The sequence below is a fragment of the Bactrocera latifrons genome, unplaced genomic scaffold (assembly GCF_001853355.1).
Source record: "Bactrocera latifrons isolate USDA-ARS-PBARC rearing strain unplaced genomic scaffold, ASM185335v1 scaffold_144, whole genome shotgun sequence".
NCBI classification, from domain to species: Eukaryota; Metazoa; Arthropoda; class Insecta; order Diptera; family Tephritidae; genus Bactrocera; species Bactrocera latifrons.
Window position 1 is genome coordinate 683,395 of NW_017534897.1, and position 13,621 is coordinate 697,015.

General features: G+C 35.4%; 1 protein-coding gene across 5 annotated transcripts in view; it reads right to left on the reverse strand.

Annotated features, from left to right (window-relative positions):
- LOC108965658 (papilin) overlaps nt 1-13,621 on the reverse strand; it is a 55,996-nt gene that overhangs the window by 41,727 nt on the left and 648 nt on the right. The window lies entirely within an intron of this gene.

A 13,621-nucleotide genomic window follows, 5' to 3' on the forward strand; every position in this document is an offset into this window, starting at 1 on the left:
TTAAAATATCGAACAAAGAGTTTGTATCAAAAGTATGTATTTCTAATCAAATTTCGAGTGTGGAATCCATGCAAGTGTTGGACAAGGCTTACCGTGATTAAGTTTTATCAAAAACACAAGCCTACGAGTGGTACAAAGCCTCCAAAAACGGTTGAGAGATGACTCAAGACATTTTCATCTCGATAAAACTGAAGTTTTTTGAAAAAGAGTGCATTATAACTACCGACGAGTCGCACAAAGGTTTATGGGTTTGACATGTAAACAAGTCAACAGTCATCGGAATGGAACCCGTTTTCAGTCGATTAAAGAGATAAGTGCTTATGAAAATTGTTTTAAGGACTGGAAACATCGTTGCCATAAGTTTGTTACATCTGGTGGGGATTACTTTGAAGTCGACAAAATAAATATTGATTACTCTTGCAACATACAGTACTAGACATTTTACAAATAATCATGATAAATAAAATTTTCAATAAATTGTGTTGGTATTTCAGGGTTTATGCGAAATAGCTTAGTCATAGAAATTCATCAGACTTATTATTTTGTAATTTTTTCAATACCATGTAAAGTAGGTGACGATAATGAGTAGTACGATATCATCTCTATTTGGTTTACATTCATTCATAGACTCATTCTTCTCGAGAAATTTTTTCAATATTTTTAGTCACCTCTGCCAGTGGCAGATCTCATTTTATTGTGTGAAAAGCTTTATAATGAAATAAGCTCAATTGTATAATACCGGAAGAGCAAACTTTGGTTAGAGGTAGTACACACCTATAACTACTATACCAACCAGACTGTCCATATATATATCCACCCATAAATAGACTAATTTTTTTAGAGTCATGTCTGAGGCTGCGCAGATTTTTCGCGCATGCAAACATCATGTGATCTTCATCCTTAGGCTCCTCAACGAAAATCTGTGAAAAATTACGTTGCAAGCTTTAAGGTTTTAAGCAAAATCAACCGTTAATGAAAATTTCACTTTCCTTTCAAAAGTCATTGGCTTACCCTCAAAAGCGATGATGAGGAAAACAATTTCTGGACTTAGTATGGAAATGTAGAAAAGTGGAATATGAAATGCTGAAAATTCATGGAAAGTGATCACAGATTATTGTTAGTTCTTAAAAAGAAAAATATAAATATCCAAAATCGATCTTATACGAGTATTTAGCTCAAGAAAATCACTGTATACCAGGGTTATTATAAATTATAACTGATTAAAATAATTACAGTGTTATTTATCACCAGCGACTTTTTTTAATATATTTTATCATAATATTTTTTCAACAAGAGAGATGAAGAAAATAAATATCTAGAAAGATATGAAATTATTTATAAATGGAAGACAAAGACACAGGCGTAAGTAATAGTATTTGAACATATGTACTAGTATATGGTCTCAATAGGTGTCAGTTATGTAGCATGCGATAAATTTAAAATATATATATAAAAAAACTAAAAATTTATTTACTCACTCTCTACAGCTAATAAATTACAAGCAATAAAGATTTTCCAAGTTTTCATGGAGCATTGACTCATTAATGTACGAATCACTAAGGTGTTTTCCATCAATCAGTAAGCCTATTTCTTACTAATTACAAATACAATATCTATGTGTGTAAGTATGTTGCTTGAAATGTCCATGACTCCTGAATACTTCTGAGAATTTCTTTTTCCAACGTTTGCGTTAAATTCTAGTATTACTTAGTATAACTTATGTATAGATCTCAACCTCGTCCTCCATTACGTCGTCATCAACTAAGTAGGTGGGGATGTACACGGCGTTGAAAACATTTTCGTAAAGTACACGAGTGCAAACTCTCACAATCAGTCAAGGCATTAGTCCAACTACTGAATCATAAGCATTTTACATTTTAGTGAGGATCTCAGCGGTCAAGTGGCATACACTCAATGATAAACAAATGATTTTTAAAAAGTAAACAAAGCGAGTGGGGGCAAGTTGTAGCAGAAATCGCACGTGTGCATACACATTAGAGAACTTAAAAAAATTTTCAAACTTGTGAAGACATATGAAGATATTGGATTTTTGTGTTAAGTGTAAAACAAAAAAAAAATGTTTAAATTGGTTCAAATAGCTAACAGTAAAATATTATCGAAGATATTTCATCTTTTTTATTGAAATGATTTTTCATAAAATTTTAATTTTTATTTTTTGTTTTACTATATGAATTTCGTTGAAATTCGTGAATCTTATTGATTTCCTATGTACGCAATTCATTTAATTATTTCGGCGCATAATTTTCGGTGCTCTCGTTACAATGATTAATTGACTATGTATGAGTGTTTATAAGCTGTGAGGCATGCGCCATCACAACCAACGCCACATTACTATAACTAAGCGTAGACACACACACTTGCCCAAACAAATCCGCGCAACTTCTGAAAGCCAAGTGTTTGCTCACCAAATAAGTGATGGCCTTTCTATATTTGGAAACACAGCACAAGCCAATAAACACAACAAAAATGTCAAAAATCAAATAAAAAAAATTAAGTCTAAAACAATAGTAAGTAAAGCGCTGCAACAAAAACAAACACGGAAAATAGCTAAAACCCATTTGCCTATGCAAACCACAAATACAGGGTGTGCCATAAGGAAATTTTGTAACTATTTTGAATAACATTTAAACAAGAAAAGACGTTCTGCTTCTGCTGCAGTAAAGCTGAACTACACTTCACAAAGTTTCCACACAATAACTTGATTTCGATCGGTCAAACCAGTATAGTGGTCTGATCTGAACAATTTCTTCTACTAATTCTTGGATTCTTTAATAATAGTTTGGGTCAAATTTCTTGAAGATATTTTGTAGAATAAAAAAGTTGTCCATATAGGACTTGACTTTGATGGGTTGGTTTGTATGGCGGCTATATGCTGTATTGATCCGATCTCGGCGCTTACGACAAATCAGCAGCTTATTGAGAAGAAAAGTATGTGTACAAAATTTCAAAGTGATATTTTAAAAACTTAAGAGCTATTTCGCGTATATAGCTCATCACGCTGATCATTCATATTACTATATATATTTAATTTGATCTCCGACAACCCTAGGTGGGTGGTTGACACATCGTGGCAAACGTGGTATACCCTGTTTAGGGTTAGAAAAAAATTTCGGTTACAGTATAGTACATTTTAGTATAATGAAATTTCTTACGAACATCTATACTTTTCTGAAACATCCAGTTCTTTACCTCAACCTTGCACAAAACACATCAAAAACATTTGGCTCTTCAGCATCTTAAAGAACAAAGTCATAAAAAAAATTGCGAAAGAACATAATGTCACACCCTGTAGTCGCCGCTTTATATCAAACATCAGACATGCCTGTCAAAAGCTAATGAAAATGAGCCACCAAATATGCTGTGCAGCCGCCAAGAACACACAAATGACAACTAGACAAAAGCGTGAGCATTTTTTTGTTCTCCCATGAAATTGTACGCATAGTAAAATGGAATTATCGCACACAGTATTGAATGAGCATAAGGCTCATATGCCATACATACTTAAGTAGATAGAAGTGCGCCAGCGCGCCACTGCCATTTGCGAATTTGTCAAATTATTAATAGTTATCGCTCAGTTGACTCATAAATTATGGCTACGCATAATAATTAAAATGATTTCATAGCGAAATTCGCAAGTATTCGCAAAATAAAGATGTTCAAAATATTATTGTCTGGAGCATAATAAAGATGAGAAGCGTTTGGTTGCTCTGCTAAGCTTAGCATAATATTTGGATTAGAGAAAGGGGCGGTAACAACGCTAAAGTCCATACAACGACTTAATTTTGATTTAACAGTATGATGTATGCATAAAATTTTCAGCTTTCGCTGTCAAATATAACCAACGTATAACCAATGTATAACCAATATATAATCAATATATAACCATTTTATAACCAAAACTAAAATTTTGTTTCAATATGCGTGGGTTCTCATACTTATATCATGTTTCTTTCGCCTGCGGATTTATCAAAAAACTGATGTTACGTTATTTTGTATTTTAGGTGACGATATATGTATACTTTATATGTTCTCCAGCACTTCCTTTTGTGCGTCAAAAACTTCGAGACAAGCTTAATAAACCAAGTTCAAGGTATTAAAATCCAGATGTACTAATGCTTTTTATGAAGTCATTACTATAGCCGGATCAACTTAGTGAATTGGCTGCTCTATTTCAGTTACCATACCTTTCAGGGATTTCATAGAAGCTGATATTGAAACCAGTTCCTAACCAATACCAGAAAATACCACCATAATTAGGAGAAGAAATTTTGCGAATTTAAGGTTTATTTCTTTCTCATAAATACATATATACTTATAGGAAGCATACGGAATACCAACAACATTCATACTCAAAATTTTGCAAACAAAAATTATTAAGTTTTTTGCTGAGATTCCGACAGCTGTCCAAGCCGGCTTTTCCATAAACTTTGCAAAATCATAGACATGTTCTCATATACTCTTAAGAGGTTTAAAAATAAATATATACTATATATCAGAACATTACAAAGCCTCTAAATGACCTGTTGAAGAATAAACGAAAGTCGTAAGACGAGAAGTGGCAAGTAATTATTAAACGGCCGACAGAGCAAGAAAAGCACTCTTAAATTCAACAACACAAAGTTAATGACCGAGTAGAGCACTTATGAGCATATTTCACCTCAACTAAATATAACAAACTAACTTCAACTAAATATAGCAACAAAAAGACATAAGCAGTTAATGTGCCACACATGAATATTGCAAAATTCGCAAAGTGTCTGGCAGCGAAAATGGCCTAGAAGAAGAATAGCTAGCCAAGCAAAAACAGCCGAATGCGATTCGATTCAACAGTTGTTGCGGTTCTTGACGCAGTATATTCACCAACACTGCTGCAGACGTAATACGCACGTGCATTTCATGCAAATGATGTAAACTATGACGAATGTGGCATGCATTCAAGGCGCTGGCCGCAAAGGTGCCTCGTAGGTACTACATATGTGTGTATGTCGGAACCAAAGGTCGGATGATCACTGTGTCAGACAGACTACAGCCAGCAAAAGGGAAAGAAAGCGTATTTTGCTTGGACGCGTGTCGCACGCATTTTGCAACAGACACATAATCAGATTTACTGAGTCACATACATATACATACTTACAAACATAACTCTGTACATATGTTGACCACATTTATACACAGCAAGCCGCTTCCTTGTTCAAAACTGCGACAGCACCCAACGACATGTAAACAAACAACATTTTGACGGATTCTCGCCAGCTTTTGAAGCGGTCGGCGAAAAGAAGCGCTTGTCATATGTAGGTACTATGTATGAATGATCAAATTCGCCAATGTACGCCTACCAATGCCATTGAAGTCGCTTCACTTGTGGCGGCGGCGATGTCGGTGGCGGTGGCTATGGTGGCGTTGATGTTTTCAAGTGGCATAAACGCGGCCAAAAAGTCACAGACATCAGAGAAAAGACCCACCAACACCAAGCACACGCATGTGTGTATGTATGTGGTGGCCCCAGCGAACGGCAACGAGCAGTGCCTGGAGTCACGACGAATTTCCTGCTAATGCCGTAAATGTGGACAGTGTTCACGCATTTATTATGTCGCCTCATTGGGCAATGTCCGCTCGAGTCGATTGTCACAAAGCATGTGTAGCGTACAAAAACAAAAATATATAATATATATGTGCATACGTCGTCATATGTTTAAGCATGCGTAGCCCATGTAAGATACGCAGAAAATTTAGAAATTTATGACTTTTACCAAAAATACACTTGGCATGCACATTCACGCATATCTACAGTAGCCCAGTCTATGATGGTAAATGTGGCTCTTATTCGAAAAGCGCTAGTAATTAACTAGTTAAAAATAGAGTGGTGTTTGAAAAACTTTCGTCAAATTGTGCTTTTCAGCTAAAGTTCTTCTTTGGAACATAGTTGGAACAAAAGGGTTTCAAATTTCTTTAAAAAATCTTTAAACTTTTTGTGTTTAAGAAAGCTGAAAATCTAAGATTATGTATGTGAAGAATCCCCTAGGATAAATATGGATAATATATCAGGTGATCAGTACAATAACATGGTCCTTTAGTTATCGATCGATTAGTTTATTTCTTTACCAATGAGACATTAATGCAAAATATAATATGCCGATTTCTCTTATAACTTGAGCAAGTACTTGTACTGGTAATGTTTTAACTTACCTTAGGGCCAACCCTGAATGAACATGAATTACTGCATGGTTACGTAACGTGCACGAGTACGCATAAAATCAAAAAGAAGAATATGAAACGGCACTAAAACTATAGTACGAGAGTAAATTGCAAATATCTGACTTTTTAGAGGCGTTGAACCAAAGAATTCATCTTTAGCGATAATCCGAAATTTGCTAAAGATAACACAAGCACCCACTGAAATTACGACATTTAGGATGAAAGATACCCCCATTTCAGAGACATCAGCTCTAGCACAAGTAAAGAAGAAGCTCCTGAAATAAAATTGGCGCTCTCTAGGCCTCAGTGACACCAGAGATGACTTGAGTCTGGAGAAATATCGTAATCAGTCGATCTAGATAGATAGATAGATTAATTAAAACTTTGCACTGCGATCTGTGGTCGATTGTGCCTTCTCCTATATCATATATGGTCACAAAGATCAAGCCCTCTGAATAATTCCAGATGCTTGCTGCGCGTGATGGAGGTGATGTGATCCCTATCAATATTGAATCTAGGGCCTTGAATCTGATTCTACAAACTGCTGGTCAATCTAGAAACAGGTGTTCTTCAGTTTGTGAGACTATGCCCCTGTTGCACAAGTATTTCTTGAGCCTGTAGAGCACGACAAGAAGACGAAATCTCTCTTTGGTGGAGGTTTATCATATCTCTAAATGATTCTAGGTGACAACCTGCCAATAGTAACATGGCGTGGCGCATTCCTGTTGCCTGCTGCTAGTACCTTTCTCCACACTCTCTTCTCCATAATGAAGAGCTACTCATTTATAGTGTGGGACCCTACCGCAATGCATGGTTCTGACCCCATCATCCTGGAAACTTGACTCTATCGGAATTGTTAACCTCATTTTCGACTTTTCGAAAACCAGTGAAACAGAACATGGCGAACAGATGCGCGATCAACAAGTGTATTATGGTAGCAGAGAAATAAAGAAACAATAATAGCTTTTTTCACTGTGATTGACTTTCTAAATGAGGCGAATCAGCATTTGCGCGAAGATTGATTAGCAGCAGCAGGGCTTCGGACTGACCACACGCATGCATATTTGCACACATTTTGCGCCCAGGCAGTTGCAGCGCATCGCAATGTGGTATTCATCGCAGAATTTATTAGCTGCGGATTTGTGGCACTTGTCGGATTGGCGATGGAGCTTGGAGGCCGCTCGTCAATCGTGTTATATTTCAACTCAAATGCTTCTGCCTAACTTTGAAATTTTGCCACTGCAACTTCACAAACACACACATATATATAATATACTTGTATGTATGTATACTGCTATCATATGCAGGCTATTTGGGGCTATAACTCAGCAGCAAAGAAATTTCAGCGCGGAGTGAGTGACGCACCTTGGTTTATGAGAAATTAGAAAACCACAAGTGGCGCAAAATTTTCATGGTTTTTCTTTGTTCTTGCTGTTTTTGACAAGAAATACATCAAAGCGTTTTCATTTGCTTTGATTCTCACAGACACAAACCGAAGGCAGGATGTCGCATGCGCGAAAGATTATGTAAGTATGTCTGTTTTATAAGTAAATTTTATCACACGTGTGCTTGTATGTATTTGTTATGTATGTGTATTACAAACATACATATATACAATACATAATATATATATATACATATAAAATTCCACTACATACACACCGCTTCTTTTTATCTCCACCAACTTGTTTGCATCGCGGCGCTACAAGTGCCGCCACCTTCTATATGTGTCTATGATTAAGCTGTGCGTTTTTCCCGTTAATATAAATATTTACTTTAATAGCTCAACTACTGGCGAAGAATTTGATTACTCGAATTAGCTGCGGTGGCCGCGCTCACCCCTATTTGAAGCCACCTTAGTTATTCACACATTTGTTTTTTCAGCAGGATGGACTGCAACAACAACAAACACATCAATGCCAAAAATTATAATCATTTTATTGTTCGATCTCCACTAAACTATTTAAGTTTATTACGTTATTTCCAAATATTGTGTTTAAGTGTGTTGAAGTACTAACACACATGTCAGTCCAAGGCACACACCTTCCAGCATATATATAGTTATGTGTGTGTGGAATAATCTGAAAATTTACTAGGGTGGTTCACTTTTAATTACAAAGATTTTTATTTTAAGAACTGGAAAAGGTAAAAGATTTGAAAGGAGTCCTTTTATAAAAAAATACTTCAAATCTAATTTTTTACTGCCATAGATTTCTTAAAGCCCTAAAAGACATTTTGAGGTTATGGCTTTGAGAATACTTGCTCAATAAGGCATAATTATCAAAGCATCAAAGCAAATTAACTAAAAAAAGTAAGAGTTTTAAAGATTTAAAGTCAGACTTGTGGTTTTTAGGTGAAATCTAAAACTAGTATAATTTTATAACCGCTGGAGAAGACTGCAAGACATGTCTAGAGTAAAACACCAGGGACATAGAGTATCTCCTTTGGACTTATCCCGCATTGATAGGTCTACGCTGTAAGGATCTAGGCTCGCCACGAAGTGATACACTGGTTCGATAGTGAGGCCACAGAATTTTCTAAAATTCGCGTCCAGCATTGGCATCCTAAAGGATGACTACTCCTCATGAACCTAATAACTGAACTCCATCTGGTATCGCAAAGGACCAAAACTGGTCTATATGTGGCTTATTGGAATACCAGACTATTCAAACCTAACCTAACCTTACAACCAGTTAACAGCAATCCTATCTAAAATTTAACCTAGAAATGCAACCATACATTCTTTATACACTCTCAAAGACGGTTAGTACTACCTAATAGCTCAGAAAATTATTCGAGAAAGAAAAGTAAGGCTAAACTTTAAAGAAAAGTGTTTCTGCTGAAAATAGATTAATCACAATTAGATTTAGTGAAATTAGGCTTCAGCCATCTCAAAGCAACAGCAAATGTCACAAACGAAATTCGAAAAACTAAAAAAGTGATAAAAAACATTTCTTTTTTTGTAGAGTAATCAAACATTATTCGAAAACACAATCTTAAATAAGTGAAGAAATAATCAATAAAATAATCAGCAAATGTATGCCCTGAACAGGGTAAAAATATAAAGCTTGTCACGAGGTTTAGAACAATCAAAAAGAAACATCGGAGGTCCCTCGTAACGTAACGGACACGGATTTTTATCCGGACAAGGACTATTAACTCCACAGAATTCTACCGTCACAACAACAACAACATCGAAGACCCTATAAAATATTTATTTATATAAAAGATCAGCATGATGAACTCAGTCGATTTAGTCATGTCCGTCTGTCAGTATATACGCCATTTAGTTCCTCAGTTTTTGAGATATCGATCTGAAATTTTGCCCAAATCAATTTCATACCATAAAGGTATTCATTTGTCAGAGCCGCTGATATTGGACAACTGTAGCATATAGCTGCCATACAAGCTGAACGATCGGAATCAATTCCTTGTATGGGATACTTTTTTATTTAAAAAGATATCTTCACGAAATTCGGCATGGACTCTTATTCGAAGTAATGCTTTAATATCTTAATAAATGTTTTAAATCAATCGTAGCATAGCTGCCATACAAACCGACTGAATAAGCACAAGTTCTTGTATAAAGATTTTTTTATTGTGAATGATATTCTTGCTTCGGAGCAACCGAAGTTAACGTTTTTGGTTTTTTTTTCATAGTTAGAAACTACTTTGAAGAAAATATATATTTTTATTAGGAAATTTCGGAAAATTAAAAAAAAAATTCGCAGAAAAAACGGAGCACCCTAATACAGGTATTTAAATACATACATATGTATATGTGAACACTAACATTACATTGTAAGTAAGTAAGTACTTAACACACTTAGTCAGCGTGTGATGTTTGCCCCACAGAGTGCAACCAGCTAAACATGCGTCCGCTCCACTTGTGGCTTTACACATGTGGCAAAGTGTCTACCAATTTAATTCTAAACAAATCAATTTTCTAGCCGAACGCAATGCACTTGATCGACTTTCGTTTTCCTAACCACACACCAATCCGGCACACTCGCTCACAATCACCTACTGATTTGTATACTCCTATGTTGGTGTGTGTGTGTGTGTGTGTGCATTTTCAGGTGCACTCACTGCTCTATTTACAAGTTCACTTAACACAACACCCACATAAATATAATTTTATTGTATTTATTTGTCTATAATTGCTGGCCATGAGCGCTGCGTGAACTCTTCGCAAATTTAGCGAATCAAAATATCTTTCAATAATCATTTGTTGCAGTGCAATGAGACGTCGAAAACGGAAAACAAGTGCCTGCGTAAATGCTATTAGCTCATCGTGCAACAAAAGAAATATGCAATTGTTGCCAGCTCGGGTGTTTTGCATTAACGGCATTGAATTTCCGAAATCGTTGCGTTGTGTGTTTGAAGTTTGATACGAGAAACCGCTAAATATTTAGTTTGATCACAAAGTATTTTTGGTTTATCAGAGAAGCACGTATAAAATTTATATTTATAACAGTACTTTCGCTCCCTTTTCCATTTGACAATGGAAAACTTTCAAAATTTATGCAAATCAAGTTCAAGTTCAAAATTTATGCAAATCGAGATATTAATTTACACTCTGCATAAATAGCAGATTTCTTCCGTGGACCGCTGTTGCCAAGCAAAATCTTTCTTCATTTCTACCAAATATGCGATATAGTATTATATTTTACATTTAGTAAATTTTTTGATGAAACGTCACCTCAGGATCCTCTAATTATAGACCAAAATATTCTACGGAGTATAACTGTTCAACCGAAAATCAAATTATTTAAGACTCAAAATAAATATTTTTATTCGTTTACTAAGTTGAGCAAGTCAAAAAAAAATTTGATTGGTTTTTCGAAAACAGCTCTAATGAGTGCGCGTGACACCGCCAGGACCGGTTCAACTATTTTCAACATTATTTGGCATATAGTGCTATATTTGCAATCTTATGTCATACCAAATATGTGGATCTCAGTGGCTGACTTTTTGCGGAAAATGTCGGCCAATCTGTAAGGTACCTTAATGAAAGTCAGCGAATACCTTTTTCTAGTAGCAATGCCAAAAATTTATAACATCGCGTCATTAGAACCTATAGCCCTCAAATATCCAATATACAAATTTAAAATTTTCTTTTGCAGTGGAAAGTCTTGGCAGAAATAAGCAACTTCAATTCAATTGGGTGCCAGGCCACAAAGGCACAAAAGGACGATGAAATAGTGGACGAGATTGCTAAGAATGGTGTACAGCTAACATCCGAAAACGTGATCAACATTGGGAAACCCATGCGACGATCTCGACTGAAGCTTGGTGAAGAAAATAAAAACCCGCTGGAATGAGCTAGCAGGGTGCAAAACTGTAAAAGTCTTATGCAAAACGGTAGGTCGGAAGTACACAAAATTCCTATTGGCACTCGATAGAAGATAGTGTGGGAATATGATAAGAACACTAACTGATAACTGTCTGGTGGTGACACACACCCGCAAGCTGACAGATCGGGAAGACTGCAGGTAATGCCTGGTAACATAAAGGACCAAACTGGTCTATGCGTGGCTTATTGGCCTACTAGATTAACCTAACCTAACCAAATAAAATATTTCATTTCAGAGAAAATTTAAAAACAAATCGGCGCTTAGCAGATTTCTGATTTTTGTATACACAGCCAAGATCTCTTAAAACAAAAAATGAAGAAGATTAGTAAACTACCTTCAGAGAGGTAAAATTTTCAAGCTCCAGGCTTTAGAAATTAAAACTAATTAGCATTTAGATGATGTGGGGCTTTTGAGCTGCTGAATAAAGTTCAGGTGATCTTGAACGATAGTTTAATTGGAATGGCAGAAGCATTAGAAGAAGAAAGATATTCTGAGATTGAACATTATTAGACTTAATACATATTGACAGTGAAAATTTTCATAATTTTTAAAGACAGACTTTTTCGGAAAAAAACAAAGAAAAATAGAAACCATCATGAACTTAAAAAGTTCGCAAGTTTCTTCTCCTAAAACGTTCTATAAAACTTAGAACAAACACTTTCAAATTATTATAATTATACGCTGAACAGGTTATATTAAGTTTGGCATAATGGAGACCCTATAAATGATCAGCATTAGGAGCTAAGTTGAGTTGATCCCCCTATATATACACTAACTAGTCCCTTAGTTTTTGAGATAACGACCTAAAATTTTGTATACGTTATTTTCTCACCAAAAAGCTGCTAATTTGTCGGAACCACCCATATCTTGTATGGAAAGCCTGTTCATTTGTCGGTATATCTTCAAGAAATTTGGCATGGAAATGCCTAAGCCATTGATACAATCAACTAGCAAAAGTTGTCTCGATGAAGTATATTTCCATCATTAATAACTATAAACCTTTTTAATTTTTTTTTTTTTCAAATAAATACAATAAAAAAATACTCAACATTTAACTAGCAGCACAAATATTGACAAAATGATCGCTTTAAAAGCACCAAATAGCCGAACAAATATTTATCTGCGACCTCAAGCATCTAAAGTGGCCGCAAATTGATATGTGGCGAGTAAGTGAAAGTGTTATTGTAGTTGAAATAACGAAGGGAGTAATATAGACGACGAATTCAAATCTGAATTCTATGAGCTTTATGCGACTGTTGTTGCATACGCCAATAATGGATAAGCTCAGCACTTCACATGCTTTAGCATCGTGCAATCCAAAATGTGCCACAAGGATAAACTCAAACTGAAGTGACACTTCTAAACCATCGGCCAGGCTTTAAAAATAGAGAAAGCGTATAGCATACAATTGTAATTGGGAGTAGCAACGGAAATAGCAGAAATTGCTGTAATTCAAATATTTTAATGGCTCAATGTCAGCTAAATGCGCATACACGAACACACAAATAGGAGCTTAAATGCGGACATAGTGCGATATTTCGAATAGCGGCAAATGCATGCAAATAAATCTGTGCAACTTTGGTTGTATGTGTGTGCACATATCCTTGCCATTCTCAGCTGCACAGTTACACGCACATATACGTATACCTATATTTGAGTATACATGATCTATAGTCATCAACGCAATCAACCAAACAGCTCAACAGCTGTTAATACGTACGTAGTATACATAGTATGTATGTATGTACATATATCTCCAAGTGCGTTCACAAACATTTCGAAATTAAATTAAAATCCTTTATTGACATATTAATTTGCACAGCACACAAAGAGATCCAATCAGTTGCACAACAGGCGTATTTCAGGCAGACCTACACATATACTAGGGCATATATTGCTCTTGTGGGTGTGTATACTATATATCCGCACAAGTCATTTTAAGCACAAACTAAATAAAATTGATTTTTCATTATTGCTGGTAACAGCATCCTGTCAGGAGACACTGGCAATATTGATAAAAAAATTTTAATTTTTATTATTATTTTTAA